This window comes from Cyprinodon tularosa, unplaced genomic scaffold, assembly GCF_016077235.1.
Source record: "Cyprinodon tularosa strain WSP-4 unplaced genomic scaffold, ASM1607723v1 ctg167, whole genome shotgun sequence".
Lineage (NCBI taxonomy): Eukaryota > Metazoa > Chordata > Actinopteri > Cyprinodontiformes > Cyprinodontidae > Cyprinodon > Cyprinodon tularosa.
Genome location: NW_024038504.1, coordinates 15,338 through 35,655, shown reverse-complemented (window position 1 = coordinate 35,655; position 20,318 = coordinate 15,338).

Sequence of the window (20,318 nt, the reverse complement as noted above, 5' to 3'; positions counted from 1 at the left end):
AGGACCTCAGATACAGTCCAGTAACTGGCGGGTACGGCCACAGAGCCGGCAAAGTCATGTCTTAGTCTGCTACTTTTTACTTGTGTTTGGCAGAGCTCAACACTTCCTTATTGATCTGTATGTATGATCGGAATTAGTTATTCCAGTGTGACAGCCTAGGTAAATTAAAACTAGCCAGTTTATATTGATTTGGATTCAAATTACAGTCTTGGAATAATTCGTTTTTTTTAAGCTATTGATTATTTTAACATCCCTGGCTTTTATGTTAAATAAAAGATGGACCTTGCATGTATACTTGGTGTATTTTAGATTGATAAAGAAACATGTCTCCAAATGGACTTTCTGCCAGGACTCCTTTGTCCTCCTGGCTAAGCTCTTTCTAAGTGTTTTCTAGCTAATACTGGTTCCTTGTTTTCAGTTGCTTAAAGCCAGCACAGCTTTACTGGCTGTCATGCATTGTTCTGTGGTGAGTGTTTGTATTTACCTTGGCAGACAGTTCTCTGCTTCAGGCTGATGGAACCTGGCTGTTTGGATTTAAAACAAGGCTTTGGCCTTTCCATTTGTTTCCGTCAGGGGCTGAGCTCAGATAATGAGAGGGGATTGCTGCACCAGAATCTGGATTGGATGGATACAAATGCAGGATTTTCTCATCCCGTACAGCAACAGATATGTTTTACAGTTGAGAAGAATTCATCTGCAAAATCTAGAATATTGTAAATTCAGAGAGTTAATTTCTTTGTATTTATTCTGGTAATGCTTTGGTAAAGTGGGTAACATGCATTTATGGGAATATAAAGTATCTAATAAATTTTTAGAGTGGGCCTGAGCATGCATGAATGCTTTCCTTGCAGGACAGTCATAGCCTGGATGTCGCTCACCACTGCAGTCTCTCTTGGCAATGACGGAAGAATGTCTCGTTCATGTCCAATAATTTTTTTGTACAGAAACTTTCCATGGATAACTCTAATTTGAACTCTTTATTTCCTACAGTCGAGGAACTTTTGGCGGAAACTTTTCAAACTGTCAGACACGTAAAAATTTGTAACACTGATGGAAATCTATTGTCTGTTTCAGAGCTGAATTCCTCTGTCTCAGTCAGATTTATTAATCCCTGATACCAGTATAATAAAAACAGTTCACTCCTAAACACTTTATTTTGTAAGAAAAATGATATTATTAATATTTAAATCACTATAAACTTTTCCAGTTTTTGCAGTTTCTTCTTTTTATTTGTTCTTGATACTAACATGCCTTTTTATCCCAGTTACTAGTCTTTTTATTTTTTTTTTGCCAGACATTGTCCTGTCTGGCAATGTGGCAATGAGAATAATTGTCTCGATCCCAAAAAAAGCCTAACAGATTTTACTTTCACAAGTGGAGCAGTAGGGCTATTGCCATATTGCTCCACTTGTTTCATGCATATAAGTTGCATTATTATAATTATGCAGGGAGTTTTACAGATTATATGGACACTGCAATGTAAATAGAGCAGAAGAGGAAAACAGAAGAAGAAAAAAAAAGAGAAAAGATGAAAGAAAGAGGAAATACAAAGGAGATAATGATAGAACATTTTCAGTCTGCTTCATCACCTGTAACGAAATGTAAAAAGAACAGCAAAACCGAAAGACATGGTACGAGACATACAATAAAGCAACACCTTGAAACTATCGCTGAAGTAGTATTATTTGATCTGACATGTACTCTGTGTTACCTGAAGATAAGAATATGGGCTTTCTGTATGCAAGTGAATCTCTGAGTACCTGGAACCAAACACACACTTACATTTTGTTTAAATAAAAAAAAACAAGAACAAAACAAAAAAATATCATAATATTTTGGAAATTATTTCCTCAAACACTTTTGTTGCAATGAATATGCTTTACATGACTACAGTGTCAGTCTCTTGTAAAGCTATAGTATTTATCAGTAGGGCAGATGATTTAACAGAGGTTAAAATTACTTATAAATACATATAATTATTTTTTTTTAAATTATACATTTATATTTTTTGTTAATTTCATACAATTTCAATATTGATTTAAACAATATACACAAAAGCTTCAGAAAGACTGCCAAGGATGCCCACATTATTAGGGTGAGTGAAGGTTTGTAGAAGACCCAAATGCTGAGATGGGATTTAATGATGAAGATTGGTGGCAACAGAAGCATAAATCCAGAAATAGCAAAGCAGGGCACACAGAAACCAGACCAAAGGATAACAGAACTTCAGATGGAGCGAAGAGAATCGAGCAATGAACAACTGCGGAGGAGTACATACAGTATGTCAAACAGAACAAAGAATTGAGTAATTAACTAACTGGGAGCAGGTCTGGACAGAAGTAGCTAGAAGGGAGCAAGGGGTAAATGACGTGGTCACTAGGGGGCAACAGAAAGTAACCAGGGCTTAAATATAACTAGGAAATAACTTAAATGAAGCTAATGGGGAATTCAGATAAAGACTAGAAAATAACGAATGGCTAAGGGAAAATTAAGGATAGGGGAAGGGACTGATGATAACTAAAGATAACTATGATGCCATGGGAAGCATAACCTAAAGATAACTTTAAACCATGAATGACAAAATAGAATTAGAGCAAATAGATAGCTAAGTGTTTAAACTAAGAAGTAATTCAAAATTTGAGATAAATCTTAACAGCGAACACAGAAAAAAGTAAACCAAAGCCTAACTAATAACCCAACATGAAAAATAGAACAGAACCAAAATTCAGATTCACACCTTTCAGTCGATGGAAAAGCTTTTATTGACATTATAGCAATAAAAATTACCAGGGCTACTAAGTTTTTTAGCTATACTCACATTGATGCAACACTTTTAATACTCTTTGTTATATATATATAAAAATTATTGATATTTATTTTAACTCTTGTTGAACAAAAACAAAAGTAAGCATTATAACAGTCACCCTAGACATTCACTTTATTATTTTTGAATCACCTCATAAGTGCTTGATATGAAAACTTCCTTATAATTCCATGATAATCCTAAGCTTATATTAAAATAATAGAATGTTAAAATATTTACACGAAACAGAGAAAGCATTCAGATATGATGTAAAGAACTATTTATATCAAACAAAAACAGATGAACTATGAGAGAGGTGTATGAACGGTTATGTGCCTTCCGTCTATATATAGCTGAAAATAAACAGAAAATTAACTTAATTAATTAATTTAATTAATTTGCTTGAATATCGGAGTATCAGAATATCACATCCTCTGCATCTAAAATCTCAGATGCAACCACTCTAATAGAAGCAAACCGTTTCTATCAGCCTCTGTGCAAAGATTATGTAAACCACTGGCTAATGATGCATGAATGGTTTGTTCTGTTCCTTGTTGACTAATTTTCTCTGAGTATCCCTTGATCAAACCTTTTCTTAAGGGCAAAATACCTAAATTAAAAGTTTTACGATTTGTATTGATATCATACTGGTTGAATATCTGTAAATCCAAAATGGTCGCACTAAGCAGAATGAAACGTTTCTCCTCACATCCTTTCTTTTCTCCTGTGGTGGCAATGGTCTAATAAAACAAACGCTATTGTTCAATTCACTCATTAATGGTTATTATATCAGCATAGTAGAAAATATGAATGTTTGTTTTATCCATTTAGCTATATGTATTGAATAAGAAGGTTTCTAGCCATTTCTATTGGCTGTTTGAGAGTTCTCATGTGGAAAACATTTTCATCTTTGTGTGTTAAATTTGACCCACAAACTGAATCACACAGTAAAGCCGACACAGGTTACTGAAAGTGCACATTCGTCATGCCAGCAGTTACATCAAGAGCTGTGTCGATGTAAATTGTTCAAGTTAAAATGTCCTCTTTTGTATCTGGCTCCAGTGGGTGACCCTTACACCGTCTAGGTTCAAGTGATTTCACAGGCCTGGCAGGATGTAAATTGAACTCTATTCCAAGACAAACACAGGCAATGCGCTAGATCCAAATGAAAGCAAAGGCATCGTCTGTTTCCCCTATTCCCACCCACACCCTTTGTGAGTGCACTCAGTGGTTACTTTAGTGTGTGAATGACTCCAGATGATAGCGGTGTTCTCCATTTAATCTACCCTTGAGACATCGATCAGTCTATCACAGGCCAGAGGGGAAATTATTACAAATGGAAATGGCTTCTGGCTCCATCTCACTGTCTCTCATTCCCTCTTTTCCTATTCTTTTCATCCTTCTTCATGTCTGTCTTATTACAATCGAGGAGTCATTGTTAAGCATACGCACTCATAGAAAAACTTCTCCTTTGTTGTTCTTCATCCTTTAATCTTGCTGTGGTTTCTTCAAAATCCATACACCCACTTGTTACCATCCTACCATAAATGGCCTTTAGGCTGAACTATACTGTTATTATTCAGGAAGAACTAATGGCATTCGCTGAAATGTTTCCCGTCTTGTTTTAGCTTAACTTTCACTGAAAATCTCAGGAGTTTAGAAAGCAATTTAGAAGAAATAATAAAAATGAATCCTGAGATGTAATTGAAAATAATTAGTATATTGATTAAAAAGTATAAATACAAATTTATGCCTATGGCTCAGTTTTTCCCCCACTTCTTTGTCCTCTAGTTTTTATCAACATGAGTTACACAACATTAGAATCTGTTGCAGCATGTATGGAAAACTTGCATCTCTCTTTAATTCAATTCAGTTCAGTGTATTTTTATAGCGCCAATTCACAACACATGTCATTACAAGGCTCTTGAAATACATGCCTACATGTTATTTCCTGTAGGTTCTTGCAAGGTTCACCAGATCATACAGTCAGATTGGTTAAAAGTTTTCTATCTAAGGAAACCAGTTGATTGCATCGACTCATTGACTAGAAGGCAATTTCTCACACTAAGCATGCTTGTAGCGACAGTGGAGAGGAAACCTCTGCAGAGTGGGAGAATAGAGATAGAATGAAGCAGAATGATGAAATAGGGGTCCCTGTCTTTAGATATTAAAACATACTTTTTGCTTTTTGTTTTTAAATTATAACACAAAGAAATTACAGATGAATACATAATCTATCAGAGGAACCTGCAAAGAATACCAGTGTACGTATAGGTAAATAGTAGGGATGCACGATAAAATCGGCCCCCTATCGGTATCGGCCTGTATCGGCCTTAAAACTGAATATCGGACATCGGCCACCCCACCGATATTTAACCCGATATTTGATCAGCTTCTGAGTTTCTAAAGTCTAAAAAAAAATAAATACATACTACTACTTCTTCCTCAAAAACTTCTTTTTTACAGACTTAAAAACTTCTAAAGACGAGGGAAAAAATATTGATACATTATCTTCATATGCTGATATATTGCCATTTAAAAACACCATATCAATCTCTTTTACTAATGAAATATTGCTATATGTCATCGTTATGCTACGAAATCCCCCGAAAATTCACGAAATTTTGCCATATTTTTTTATTTGTTGATATATTGACGCGGTATCGATCTATTTTACTAAGAATTTCCAAATATCGCAAGAATTTGTAACAGAACAATGAAATTTCACGAGATTTTGAAAGTAAAATAGATCGATACCGCTTTTTTAAAAATCTATTTGATATCAGCATATGAAAATATATTTGAGTATATTATTTTTCAAAGTGTCAGAAATGGATAACAAAACTGCTATTTTCAATGACTACTTATTTTTGTCCAGCTTTAACATCGGTATCGATATCGGTTATCGGCTACATGAGTTTTAAAATATCGGCATATCGGATATCGGCCAAAATCCCAATATCGTGCATCCGTAGTAAAAAGTCTGCTTATATTATATTTCAATGTAAAAAACTCCCATGGAAAGAAAAAGAAGATTAGAAGAGTTTTGTTGACACAATTACTTTAGTTTTTGGCGCTTAGACCTCGGCAGGAAACATCAGAGTGCTGAATTCTGCTGTGATATGCATAAGCAGAAGTATAAGAAAAGAGATGTTTCCCCTGCAGGCCTAAAACTGGTGGTGGAGTGGAGATGGATGAAGTTGGTTTATTCCATAGACTGCTGGTTGGCCAGATGGTGTGCATGAGCTGTATGGAGAGATCCAGAGATCCAGTGGACTGCAAGAGCATGGGGGTTGTTAAAAAGAATTGTTGGCCTGGCTGAATAGGTTCTTCCCTTTCAGACAACCCTTTCAGAGACATAAACAAGTATTAGGTATTACAGGCTAACAAAAGAAGCCAGACGACCCCCATTCCAAAGGGGTGGACCCGTTTTTTTCAAAACAAAAACAAGGCTTTGATGGACTACTGTATAAAACCTCGAACTCAACACTATTTCTGACATTTTGAATGGATGGGAAGCAAAACGTCTTCAAACTTGGAAACAAAGTCCAGTGATTTGTTTTTAAGGTTTTTTTGGAAGAAATTGGCAATAAACTTCTGATTCTGAGGTAGTTGTTTGAATTTTTTTGTCTTTGTTCTGATGTTTCACAGGTGACAGATTTCACCAGGACCAGAAATGCTCCCACTGCCTCCCTCTGATGCCTTACGGCTCAAAGCTTTTCTGTCACTTTTGTGTTTAACTGCTACCTAAAAGATCCCTGACGGACAGGTGCAGCGGGTAGAATGGACGCTCGCCAAGGTCAGAGAGCCTTAGGCTTTGGATCTGGAAGCATTTTTCTCCTCTAGAGACCATCCTTCCCTAAAAAGAAGGAAGTGCTGCAGGGCGACCTTAGACGTATGAAGTGACAGTTCCTTAAAATGCCTCTTAAAAAGTGCTCTTTTCTGCACAACCTACAGGATCAGTCATAAAAAACAGACACCATAACCTATATTTCCAGCAGTTTCTCAGGCGAGACATGTATTTTTTTATTTCTGAAATTCCATACAGGCTGTAAAAGCTGTAATCTCCTTGGCTTTCTCAGCTTTCTTTATCAAGAGCATGTACTCCCATCAACATTAGTGCTTTGATGCAGACAAGCAGCCAGATATGAAGCATCCTGCCTTCTTAATTACCAATCCAGCATCCACAATCATCCATGGTGTGTAAAGATAAAAGGTTGGTGCATGTTGTTGACACTTCTTTGAAACAGAACCATATGACGATGATAGATACATTTAAAGTGTTTTCTGCAGAATAATATGCTCTCTCACTCTGGTTGTTGGACTGCTAAAGCAGATTTTTTATTTTTTGGGATTCCAAGCTCTGCAGGAGAACCTAGAGCCGGCCCTGACACATCGTATCAGTCTGGCTGGTCAGGCTAAGAGAGATACCGTATTTTCACGACCATAAGGCGCACCGTACTAAAAGGCGCAGTCTCAGTTATGTGTGCCATTACTGTATTTAACACACACATAAGGCGCACCGGACTATAGGGCGTGGGTTTTATATACCGGTACATATCCTCTACTACGTTTAAATACCTCTACTGCGTATTTAAAAATAGAGCGGGAGCAAAACTCAGTATGATTGTGCTTTATTCATGTATTTATTACAAAGTATTAATCAAACCCATCAAAGTCATCATCCTCTGTTTCTGAATTAAAAAGCTGCGCTAAATCAGACATGCCAATTTCCCCTTCTTCGCTGTCAGAGTCACTTTCCGTGCCGTGTGGCTCCTTGGAAATAATGCCTACTTTTGCGAAAGCTTGAACAACAGTGCCAAGCATCAACAATCCATCCGCGTAACTTGCCCGGCGCTGCCTTCCACTTTTCGTGAAACTGTGGTCTCCGTCGGTCATCCATCGCTCCCACGCCGCTCGCAGCCTTACAGCGATGGTGATGCGTGGAAAAAAACACCTTGTCTCCTCACATACACCTGCCTCAGCCACTCTTTCACCATCTCCTCATCCATCCAGCCCTTTTCATTTGCCTTAATGACGACTCCAGCTGGAAAAGTCTCTTTAGGCAAAGTCTTTCTCTTAAAAATCACCATTGTTCTTTTATACACAATCCACGCCCACACTTCCCCCTTTAACGTTCTCATGGTGGTCTCAACAACGTCCGCAGCAGAGACTGACACAGGAGTGGATTTTCACTCCTGTCCCGTCCCACTCCCACAGAAAAAAATTGTGTCCCGTCCAGATCCCGGGCCAGAGTAGTAATCTAAATCCTGTCCCGTCCCACTCCTGGTGAAATTACTCCTGCTCCCGCACCACTCCATTCTTGTTGTCTTCAATAAGATTTCTGCCAAAACAGTGAACCTGAATTTCTTTTGAGCGCAGATGAAAAACTCAGAGCGGAAGCACTGTTGGTTTTTGGGTCGTGTAGTTTTTTTGACTCGCATTATAGTGTAGGCTTCAAGGAAAAAAACTACAAAATGGCGGCGCCAGTACTGGATTTTTTTTCTTTCTATTTTATCGCATTGATCCTAGTTTTTTTTTAGTTACTATTGGTTTGCTCCCATCTGCTCCCGTTAATGTTTAATCCTGTACCGTCCCAATCACGTGATCGTTTCTAATACTGACTCCCATCCCACGGGAATCCTGTGACCCGTGGGATTCCCGAAAAAATGTCAGTCTCTAGTCCGCAGTAACAACACACATAGGGCGCACCGCACTATAGGGCGCGCCGCACATTTTGAGGGGAAAAAAAGACGTTTATATGTGCCTTATAGTCACGAAAAAAAAGGTAGGCCCAAAGAGTCATTGATTCATTGGTTTTTAAGGTCATGCTGTTTCATTTGTCAGCAACATGGCTTTTCCTATTCTTGATGTTGTGATAAGAGGCTCTGATGATTGACCAGAATTTAGATCAGTAGTAGATCGGTAGTAGATCAGAGGCTGATAACCAAAAGATCTGCCTGCCGTTCTATTTTTAGAAATTCTAGGAACCACTAGTAAACCTGCAGATTAAGAACGATGTGCTCTGTTAGGAACATAAGGAACAATCAGATCTCTGATATCAGATGGAGCTTGGCCATTTCAGGCTTCATATATGAGAAGGAGGATTTGAAATTCTATTATTTTCTGATATAAGAAGGTTATAATTAAGTTATTTTCAATGGGGCATCTTTAAAATTGGACCAACAGCGAATCCCTTTTTATTCCGATGGAAGATCTGAGCTCCCTTCATTGGTTGAAAACCAATAAATATTTGCTCTCATGTTAAATAGACTCCCATTTGGCTGTTTCTGTCACATGAGCAAAAACAAAATACTTTTTTACTTGTGTGGAGTTTGTGATGGATTTTAAGGTGCATTTCAGGCTCGTGCTTAATTATTCATCTTCAGAAATGTCAGCTGTGTTCTCTCCCAGTGTATTCTCATTATGAGTTCGTATGAAATCGTACGAAAAGTTATGCACTGTAATTTAGTATGTTTTGGACGTTTTTTTTTCGTCGTATGCGCATGCGCATCTGACGCACCATTCAAGAACATAGAATATAAAAAACAATTAGCCCTAACCCTGACCCTAAGATCTAAAACAGCGAGCAACGTAGTTAGAGACATGAAGAAGTAATTATTGCACTGTTTTTCCCAGTTTTACGTCCGTCCGCAGATCTGCTTTTTTTTCCTGTCTGCCAGCGCATGTGCACTGATCTGGTTTTTTGAGGAAAAACGTTCAAAACGTACGAAATAGTGTGCATAACTTTTCGTACGATTTCATACGAACTGATAATGAGAATATGTTGTCTCTCGACAATCCATCAATGGCGGTGCAGTCGTCGAAGTAGGCAGGTGAACGAGAGCGCCCAGCGAGTTGCACGCATGTCCAGAGAATCCAGGCTGAATCACTGTCTTATAGAGGGTCGCTTTGCGTGCCGATTCATTACTGCTTGCAGCAGCCATATCTTGAGACTCTGCAACATGTACTACTGCTCGCTCCATTGGCTATCTATTGCTAAAGTTTTGTGTGATTTGTTAATAAAGGATTGCCTTTGAGTAAATGAGTCGATGCAATCAACTGGTTTTCCTTAGATAGAAAACTGAATCAATTTAACTGCACGATCTGGTGAACTGGAAAGAGCCTTGAGATGACATGTGATGGGAATTGGCGCTATAGAAGTAAACTGCAGTGTATAAATCTTTTTTTTTTTTTTTTATTAGACTTTTGTAACTTTTGTTACTATTGTGTCATTTTTATTTTTGTAACCAGAGGAAGAAAGTCAATAAAAGCCTGAAAAATCTGCCCCAAAAATGGCCAGCATGTATCGGGAATCAGATAGACTAATAGGGCTGGGTAAAAAAATCGATTTAATCCATCTGATTCCTTTACATTTTTGCAAAATCGATGTCTAGGGAATAAGATCGATTTTTTTATAGTGATGCGCATGACGTTCACATTCAAATGTGCAGGAAAGATGTACTCAAGATTTCTTCAAGCCAGAGAGCTGCAAATATAGCCAATAGGTTGACTGAAGACATTAACAAATGGGGCTGACCAGCAAACACCCTGTAGTTGTTACAGACAACGCTGCAAATATGGTTTGTGCAGTGGAGATGTCTGCTGTGTCCCTGCTGTGTCACGTCTGCTTGCTCCAGTGAGGCTTCACTTTTTCACTTTTCATTAAGTTTACACTTTTGAGACACTTTTATTCACATCTCCACTTTAAACTGATATACAAGTTTGCACCTTGTGTTTAATATGACAGGAAAAAATAGAATACATGAGTATTTTGAAACACAGTTGAACCACTTTCATTGTTGTAAAAACAGATCGAATCGCAATTAATCGATTTAGAACTGTATGAATCAAAATGGAATCGATTCAGGACTTTTGCGGAAATACCCAGCCCTATAGACTAATGTCAGAACTATTGGCATCGGCTTAAAAAAAAAACATATATCAGTTAATCTGTATTTGTAGAGGGGTGCATGTGAAAGAAAGGTTGTTTAAATTCTTTATACTGTTTTGAGGATAAGTTCTCATTTCAAGTCGTATTTATGGTTTTGCTCCCTAGCTTCTACTCTCTCTACTCTTCTATGTGGTGGAAAACCCATTTTAAGTGTTACTGCCACCTAAAGGGCTGGAGTGAAAAAGTGTCTAACTCTTGTGAAATGTAATATGACATCATTTGGGTGCCTCTGCAATTTGAAAATGCAGCTTTACTAAATTTCAGTTATATTGCAAATGAGATTGATCACTGAGCCCTAATATGAATGGCCCCTCCCAACTTAAAAAAGGAGGAAAGAACAAAAGGAAACAAGGAAGATGGTTTGAGATACCTGTGGAGTACCACAAGGATCAGTGCTAGGACCAATTCTCTTTACTTCATATATGCTCCGAATCAGTAGAATTATTAGACAGCATGGGATTAATTTCTGCTTTTATGCTGATGATACCCAGCTATATCTGTCTATAAATCCAGATGAACGTTCGGACGGGCCGCCTTTTACAGCTGCTTTTTGTGTCTCTGCTTCTGTCTCCTTGAACCCCAGTCGGCCTCAGCAGATGGCCGCTCACACTGAGCCTGGTTCTGCTGGAGGTTTCTTCCTGTTAAAAGGGAGATTTTTCCTCTCCACTGTCGCTACAAGCATGCTTAGTGTGATGGATTGTATTTGAGTTAATGAGTCGATGCAATCAACTGGTTTTCCTTAGATAGAAAACTCTGAATCAATTTGTCTGGATGATCTGTTGAACTGTGCCTTGAGGTGACATGTGTTGTGAATTGGTACTATATAGATAAACTGAATTGAATTGAACTGAATTGAAATTGAATTTAGTTGAAAAAAAGAAATATAAATGCACACACCTCAGATATATAGCAGTCAGTTTAGTTCAGGTCAATTCAGTTTATTCATACAGCAGCAATTAAAAACAAAACATCTCATCTTAATGCAATGTGTAGGAATCAAATCCAGACACATGGGTCAACAGTTTTCTATATAAAGAAATCCAGCTGATTGCATTGAATCATTATCTTTGCACAGCTCCTCCAGTCACTGCAATAGATCGAGTGTTTGGAGAGGCCGCACTCTTTGCTTTTTCATTATATCTATGAGAGCTCTGCACAATCTGTCCTCCTCTGTAACGGTTCTACTAAAATAAACTGCAGCCCTGAGAAACCCTTCCAGAATATTTGAGCAGCCTCTACTTCGCCTCATTATGTGTCCGTATTTTTTTTTTTTCAGCTGCTGCCAAACACCAACGTTTAGTCTAACAGCAGCAAGGCAGTCTTTGTTGGCTTCACATGATTATTTTAGTGGCTAGAAAATGTTGTTGAGGGACGGGTTTCGAGTTGCTTTTCATCTGACAAACAGCAGTGATCATGCAGAGAAAAAAAAACCCACAGTGTATTTGGGTTGACAGCTAAATTACTTCAGCTCTCTTAAACCCTCTCTGACTGTTTGATAAGCTTTGGAAAAAAACAGGAAAACTGCACACTTGTGTTTATGTGATCTGTTGCTGTGATATTTATGTCAGAAAACTGACTCTCTGAGACTTTGGAGACTTTAAACATTATTACAGGCTGCTTCACTTGATGTCTGAGCAGATGACATCTAGAAATATGTTGCTTTTTTAACAGCTTGCTGTAAGGAGGTGAGGTTTATAGTGATTCATACACGAATTAAAGCTGTTTCTGTTTCAGTTATTGAGAAGTTATTAAGTAGAAGGGCTGTGAAAGATGCACCATGAGATCAGCTGGAGACCAGCCTAACGTTAATGTTGATTACAATGATTAGAATGTAAAACTATTAAAGTTAAAGTACAGGGTATGCTGTCAGACTAATTATAACTTGGTTTCAATCAACTGGATGTTAACTGTGATACAGCCTTCATAGTTTTTAGTGTAATCACTCGGCAGAGATGTTAGGTGGTTTCTAAAAGGGTTTTCTGATTTCTCTATGAGAAATGTTCGACTTGATAAGAAAAACCTTCTTCATCTGACGTCCTTGCTTTTAGCATTGTTCTCTGTCATGTTACAGATCTTTGGCATCATTGGAACGTTGCCTTTCAATCATCAGTTACGCTGCTCCTGCCAAATCAGCGCTAGTTTGGTGATAGCTTAAGATGTTTATTGAGTGTTTATATCTACAAATAGAACTAAGGGTGTGCAAAATAATCGTCATGACGATGCATCGCGATTCTAATTTTTGTGATCTACTGCATCGATTCTTGAAGGCAAGAATCGATTATAAAAATAAAATAAAAAATGAACAAATAAAATACATGAATGGTCGGTGCACATCAGCCAAACCAAGTGGAATACAACTTCCAGTGCAGCAGATGTCGCTGCAGATGTGTTGACGCCCGCTGCTTTGAGTCACAAGCATTTCCGGCCGCGGGATACTGCGATGAGTCATATGAAATAAAACATGGAGGACACTATGAAAATTCGCTCCATCACATTTCAAGTCAGATGCTTGGATGCATTTTGGCTTTAAAAACAAAGAAGGTAAAAACAAAATTGATATGATGCACGTAATTTGCAAAAGGGGAAATATACCTTTGAATATTTTCGTTTAATTGGTTTAAAGGACCACTGAGGCCATTTAAACGGCACTGATTATCCTTATTTTGTTATTTTAAGTGTGATGAATCCTAAGATCTTTTTGTCAGTGTGTCCAGTAATAGTAATATTTCTGTCCAGTATTTGTTTCCATGGCAACACCTCCAAAAGTAGTTTCAATAAATACAGCTATGTATGAATTCAGTTGCTTTCAGTTATGTATCAATTGAAGACACTATCCAGATCAAACCCAGCCATTCAGCCTCTGGTAAGAGCTGTATCTTTTTCTTACAGTGTTCAGTGAAAATATTGAAATGCATCACAATATTTCAAGTATCATGATGCATCGTGATAGAATCGCATCGTGGCATGTGAGTCGTGATTTGAATTGAATCGTGACTTCTTTGCCAATACCCACCCCTAAATAAATCTGAATAAAGTGATTTATGCAACTCTTAACAGAGGAAATAATCCTTAGGATTATGTTTCTGAGTTCACTCTGGCATCACTTATTTTGCAAATACCAGAGAGCCTCTGCTTAAGGATGAACAGCAGCTAGTTGATGGGGAGAACATACTGTACAACACGGAAATAAATTCTTATGAATTAATCAGATAAAACTACATTCAGTTCAGTTTATTTCTATAGCACCAATTCACAACACATCATCTCAAGGCACTTTACAGTTCACCAGACTAGTTGATTGCATCGACTCATTGAGTCAAATGCAATCCCTCACACTAAGCATGCTTGTAGCGACAGTGGAGAGGAAAATCTCCCTTTTAACAGGAAGAAACCTCCAGCAGAACCAGGCTCAGTGTGAGCGGCCATCTGCCGAGGCCGACTGGGGTTCAAGGAGACAGAAGCAGAGATACAAAAAACAGCTGTAAAAGGCGGCCCCATCCAGGAAACACACAGCCAGGTAGATGAGCTCCGAGCCAGCTCCCATGCCAGAGGACAAAGAGAGCACATCCAGCCAGTCACGGTCAGAGAAACAGGACCACACTGGAAAACAGGCCGATCTCCAGCATCTATAAACAAGGGTGTTGATGGAAGCAGCAAAGCTGATGTTTCTCTCCAGGATGGCGTCACAGCCAAACAGGAACAGAAGAGGCAAAGCTTCTTTGAGAAAAGGCAGAGAGAGCTGAACATTCATCTGGATTTATAGACAGATATAGCTGGGTATCATCATTATAAAAGCAGAAATTAATCCATTAATCCATCTGGAAACCTTCCGTTGAAGTAATTTTGGGAAGTGGCGAAAATATTGGTTAGCTGATTGGCCTATGTTGGTGATAGACAGGCCAAATAAACCAATCAGATCAATGAAGTATATGACGTACTGACAGAGCGACGACGAAAACACAACCACAAGCCAATTGATAGATCAAACTCTTGCCGAAACCAGACGGGAGAAGAGCAAAAACATCTTTTCCTCTGAGAAAAGCCTCCAGGGCAGTGTTTTGCTCTTCTTTCAGTGAAGAAATACTCTGTAATTCTGATAAAACTTGCTCGATAGCCACGCTAACGCTAGTTTCATCGGCTGAAGCCGCCATGTTCTTTAGACTGAACTGTCGCGCTTCTCGTTGCGTCACACTTCAACCCGCCTCAAAGCCAACGCTGATTGGACGTTCGTTTGGTGAACGGCTCCAAATTTTCTTTACCGGAAAGTAGCCAGGCTGATCTGCGAGTGAAACCTTGAAAGCTCGCGAGATCAGGATGGTCTCACGAGGCTAGTAGAAGGCGGCCCGGTCAAGGAAACACACAGCCAGGCAGACGAGCTCCGAGCCAGCTCCCATGTTAGAGGATGAAGAGAGCACATCCAGCTAGTCACAGTCAGAGAAACAGGACTACACTGGAAAACAGTCAAATAAAAAATTCATCGTCAACCATTTATTGACATTTCTTGGCAAAGCCTACGCAACAAAATACTGTAACTTTGCAAGTAAAGCTAATCTCATCTCCGTGTGGATAGGGCCTTAGAAATACTTTATAATGCCTAATGCAGGTTAAACAGTGAAGAGACTGAATAAGAAAATAACAAAACACTGCAAGAATATGTATAATACTGTTATATCCTAATTAAAATCTTCTTTAAACAGATTTGATGTAATTTAAACCAAATAAAGCATATAGACTCTTAACTTCAGATGTGCAGTTAAATATCTGAACTGATCCAGGATCCTCTCTGGTTAGAATTTTCCCCTTGTGCAAAGATTTCTGGACTATGAAGCAATAAAAAAAAAGTGATTTATTCGGTTGTGACTGAGAAAGAGTTCACCTTCAAAAGTCTAAAAAACGAGCAAATAGTGGGAGATAGTTTGGGTGGTTGTTTGGTATTCAGACCATTTTATCAGAGGACAAAGGAAAAGCTGCTGGTTGAAAATTGTCTTGTTAGCCTGCAGGAGAGCTGCACTCTGCTTGCCTTCCTCTGCGGTGTACTAATTAGTTCTCAGTGGCCTGAAATGATTGCGGTGCCATTCAACTTGACTGGCACACTGAGCTGTTTATTTATCCCTCTGCTTCCCCTACTGCTGCCTATAGACGCTCTGCAGTGATCATCGGGGTGATAGTTAATCAGATTGGATGCAGATTCATCAATGTTCATCATCACAGCAGTATCACTACTAAAGATCAGAGACACATGAGCCATGACTCTGCTATGGTGTTTTCATTGTCAAAATTTGTATAAAAAAAACTAAAAGATATCTAAGAAATCTAAATGAATAGAAACGAACAAAAACAAATAAATGTGTGAACAAAAAACAATTCTAACTTGTTTGAAATTTGTTTGTAATTTTGAAAAAATTTTGTAATTCACATACATTTTTTTTCAGTTATGCTCGGCCAGTAACTTCAGACTCTCCTCTCGTCCTGTAGATTCGACCGAAGCAGTAAAATACTAACCGACCAATTGGCTGAAGTTGACCGTCTAAGACACACCCCCTCCTCATTTGCATAATGAGGCAAAAATACATACAGACATGTAAAAAACGACAAGCAGAAATAAATAGGGTTAAAGAGCAAGAATAAAACCGCCAAAAATATTATAACATGCACATAAATAAATACTTAAAAAAACAAGTAATTAATAATTAATAAAGTTGAAGATTATAATGGAAAAATAAATAAATAAGGTAATTATTACAAAGGTGAATAAACAAAGAAGCTAACTGAAAGAGAAATATACATTTATGTCTAACTGTATAATTACATTTCTACTTACATTTATTTATTTATTGTATTTTGGGGAGCAATTAATTATAAGCTTATTTATTTATTGAGCATTTCTTTATTTCTGTATTTGTTTTTAAATATGGTAGAGCTGGTCCTCCATAGTTTCAAACTGATCTTGACCTCTGATTACTTAATAATCAGATTAAGTAATCAGATAATGTGAGAACAAACATGCCAGTAGTATTCACCTACTTATGTTAAGGTATCTGTGTAAAAAAAAAAAAAATTGATTGCACTCTGTCATATAAGTAAAAGTTAAAAAAGGTACAGGTTCTTGTAATTAAATATAAAAGTAAATGAATGTTTTGCCTTGATACAAATTTATTTAAAATAACCTCCAGTTTTATGGATAAAAAAGGGGAAAATTTTCTTATTTGTTCACTGTGTTGGTGGAGAGAACATAAAAATAAAATACTGACTTATTCTAGATTTGTTCTTAATCAAAAGTTTAGATGGGATAACAGTGAGGTGAATAAATGTTCAGCATAAATAGCTAAATTCTTTTTTAAAGCTCTGGTTTTCACATCATAAAAGTTTCAAATACTACTCAAATTGAAATACAGCTTGAAACATCGTTGGCTTCTACATTTAAAATATGGCTATCAGTGTTTTTTGTTTTTGTTTCTGTAAACAAAGCAAGCACTTAATTGCATGTGCAATATAATTGCAAATGAACTTAATGTAATTTTGCAATTGATTTTTTTTTATGCACAATAACTTCTCATTATAATTCACTTCACTTAAATAGACAAGCAAGCTTTCAAGGTCATGAAAAACAGTTTAACCTGTGTGCTTGTGGTGAGTGCAATGGAAAATAGAAATAAAATCGCAATTTTTCTAGAAAAAAAAATAGCAGTTTAGAGTTATTTTGCCAAGCTGTACAACCCATACCTCCATGTGGAAGAATTTTCTCTGGGTTTTTGATTTTTCCTGCTTTCCACTACATTGGGTTATCCGGTTCAGGAAGTTGGAGCTCAGGGTTTAGAAATGGGTTATATCTGAACTGCTTTAGTTGCATATCGAAAACAATGAAGCTTCCCAGTTGATATGATCTTTTGTGCTATTAAAGCCGGGCTTACACTGTGCGATTTTTTGCCCTTTTCTGGACGACTTTACAGTCGCGAGAGAATTTTTCAGTCGGCCCGACTTTCAGCCTGATTGTGCGTCGTGCATCATGTAGTGCTTAGGGGATAATGAGGGGTGATCAGCCTCCCATGACCACCTCCCGATCAGGAATTGTGAGGTCGGGAGAAAAGCAAACATTTGATTTTCAGTCAACCGTTGTAGGCAAATCGCTCAGTGGCCATGCGCAAACAAGGATTCTTCTTCTTCTTCTTCTTCTTCTTCTTCTTCTTCTTCTTCTTCTTCTTCTTCTTCTTCTTCTTCTTCTTCTTCTTCTTCTTCTTCTTCTTCTTCTTCTTCTATTTCTTCTTCTTCTTCTTCTTCCTTTCAGATGAAAACACAGAAGCATGGTGGGAGTGCAAGTGAAATGGAGTTATTTCTGTAAAATTGACAGACCGTAGTAGCCACGTTTGCTCAGCCATGTCTTTGTCCAAATACAACGTCGCCTTTTCTTTTTAGGGCTTTCAGCACCAAATTGCACACTCCTGAAAGGAGTGGCACCCGGTGTGGTCTTCTGCTGCTGTAGCCCATCTGCCTCAAAGTTCGACGTACTGTGCGTTCAGAGATGCTCTTCTGCCCACCTTGGTTGTAACGGGTGGTTATTTGAGTCACTGTTGCCCTTCTATCAGCTCGAACCAGTCTGGCCATTCTCCTCTGACCTCTGGCATCAACAAGGCATTTCCGCCCACAGAACTGCGGCTCACTGGATGTTCTTTCTTTTTCTGACCATTCTCTGTAAACCCTAGAGATGGTTGTGCGTGAAAATCCCAGTAGATCAGCAGTTTCTGAAATACTCAGACCAGCCCTTCTGGCACCAACAATCATGCCACGTTCAAAGTCACTCAAATCACCTTTCTTCCACATACTGATGCTCGGTTTGAACTGCAGGAGATTGTCTTGACCATGTCTACATGCCTAAATGCACTGAGTTGCCGCCATGTGATTGGCTGCTTAGAAATTAAGTGTTAACGAGCAGTTGGACAGGTGTACCTAATAAAGTGGCCGGTGAGTGTATATTTCAAAGCTCAGTGTGGCAATAGTTTGAAGGGATGAAGAACATGAGAACAGTGCATAAATACACTCAGTAATACTGGAAAGTAAACTTGCCTTATTGACGAGCCCTAGTTTCCCAAAATGGAATTATGACCTCGGATGAAATTGGTTTCAAATTTCTGAGTGCGAACTTTGAAATCTGCCTTTTAGTTAAAGCAGAATGGATTAATACAGAAACACAAACTATGCTGAAAAAACCAGGATGTTTCTTCATAAACTGTAGAATTTGTAAGTTCTGTTGTTCAGCGAACAGCAGTTATACCAACGGTAGATATTCCTCCTCAAACAAAACAATAAAAAGATCTGTCAAGTAAAAATGTATAAAAAGTGAATTTCTACAGATTGGATATTGTGTTAATTCCAAATGAAGAATTTCCAGAGGTGAGTGTGGCAAACAACGGGAACACAAGCTGTTTAATGCGAAGTAGAACGAGCGCCGGCCGGTACCTTGTGTGGAAGGTGTTGTTCCTTTACCTGCTGAGTGGGTGATGTTTTATATCTCCTGTCAAATAAACAGGAAGGTGTAGCATTTCATTTTTAGATCCTTTAGAAATAAAAACTACGTAATGTTTCTGAGAAGAAAATATATATATCCTAGGTTTATAACACTTTTGAAGAGACACAATCTGAATCTTTAAATGCACCTGCAGCTTTTCATTTCTTCTGAAGGGACAATAAATGTCGCCCCACTGCTCTGACTGGCCAGCCTGCAAAGTACTACCCCCACTTTCTTCTCACAAAAAAAAAAAAAAAACGTTTCAGCAACTGTCTCCGTAGTAAACATATCATTTCTAAGACTCTTGATCTGTTCTCAAAGGTCTGAATAACTTAGCTAGAATTTATCTAAATATACTTCACACAAATTAAACCTGAATCTCTAATTTTCATGATTCATCAAAGGCAACCAGGAGCTAATTTTAATCTCTTCAATCTGAACTAGGTCATGTTCTAATTTTAGAACAGAGGTTTTTGAATAGGACTGCTCAGTGGTGCAGTGGGTAGCACTGCTGCTTTACAACAAGAAGGTTGTGGGTTTGATTCCTGCCCCTGGTTCTTTGTGCATGGAGTTTGCATGTTCTCCCTGAGCATGTGTGGGTTCTCTCTGGGTACTCCAGCTTCCTCCCACAGTCCAAAAACATGACTGTTAAGTAAACTGGCTTCTCTAAATTCTGTGTGTGTGAATGGTTGTTTGTCTCTGTATTGTCCTGTGATGGACTGGTGACCTGTCCAGGATGGACCCTGCAGACAGCTGGAGATAAGCACCAGCACCCCTCACCATGCCAGCTGGAATAAAGTGTGACAGAAATGGATGGAGGAATTTTTCAAATATGAACAGTTAGGAAAATTGAAGTGATTTTTCATTTCTAACACCCATCCAAAATTAAAAGCCACATCTGAAACCTTATCTTTTGGGTATTTTTGACTGAGAGCTTCATCTGCTGCTCTTTCACGTTGACTTTTCACGTGAAGCAGGAGGACTACAGATTGAGCTGTTTGTACTACAAGTCAGGGTAATTGTGATGTCACATCCGGTCACTGGGACATTCCCTTTCC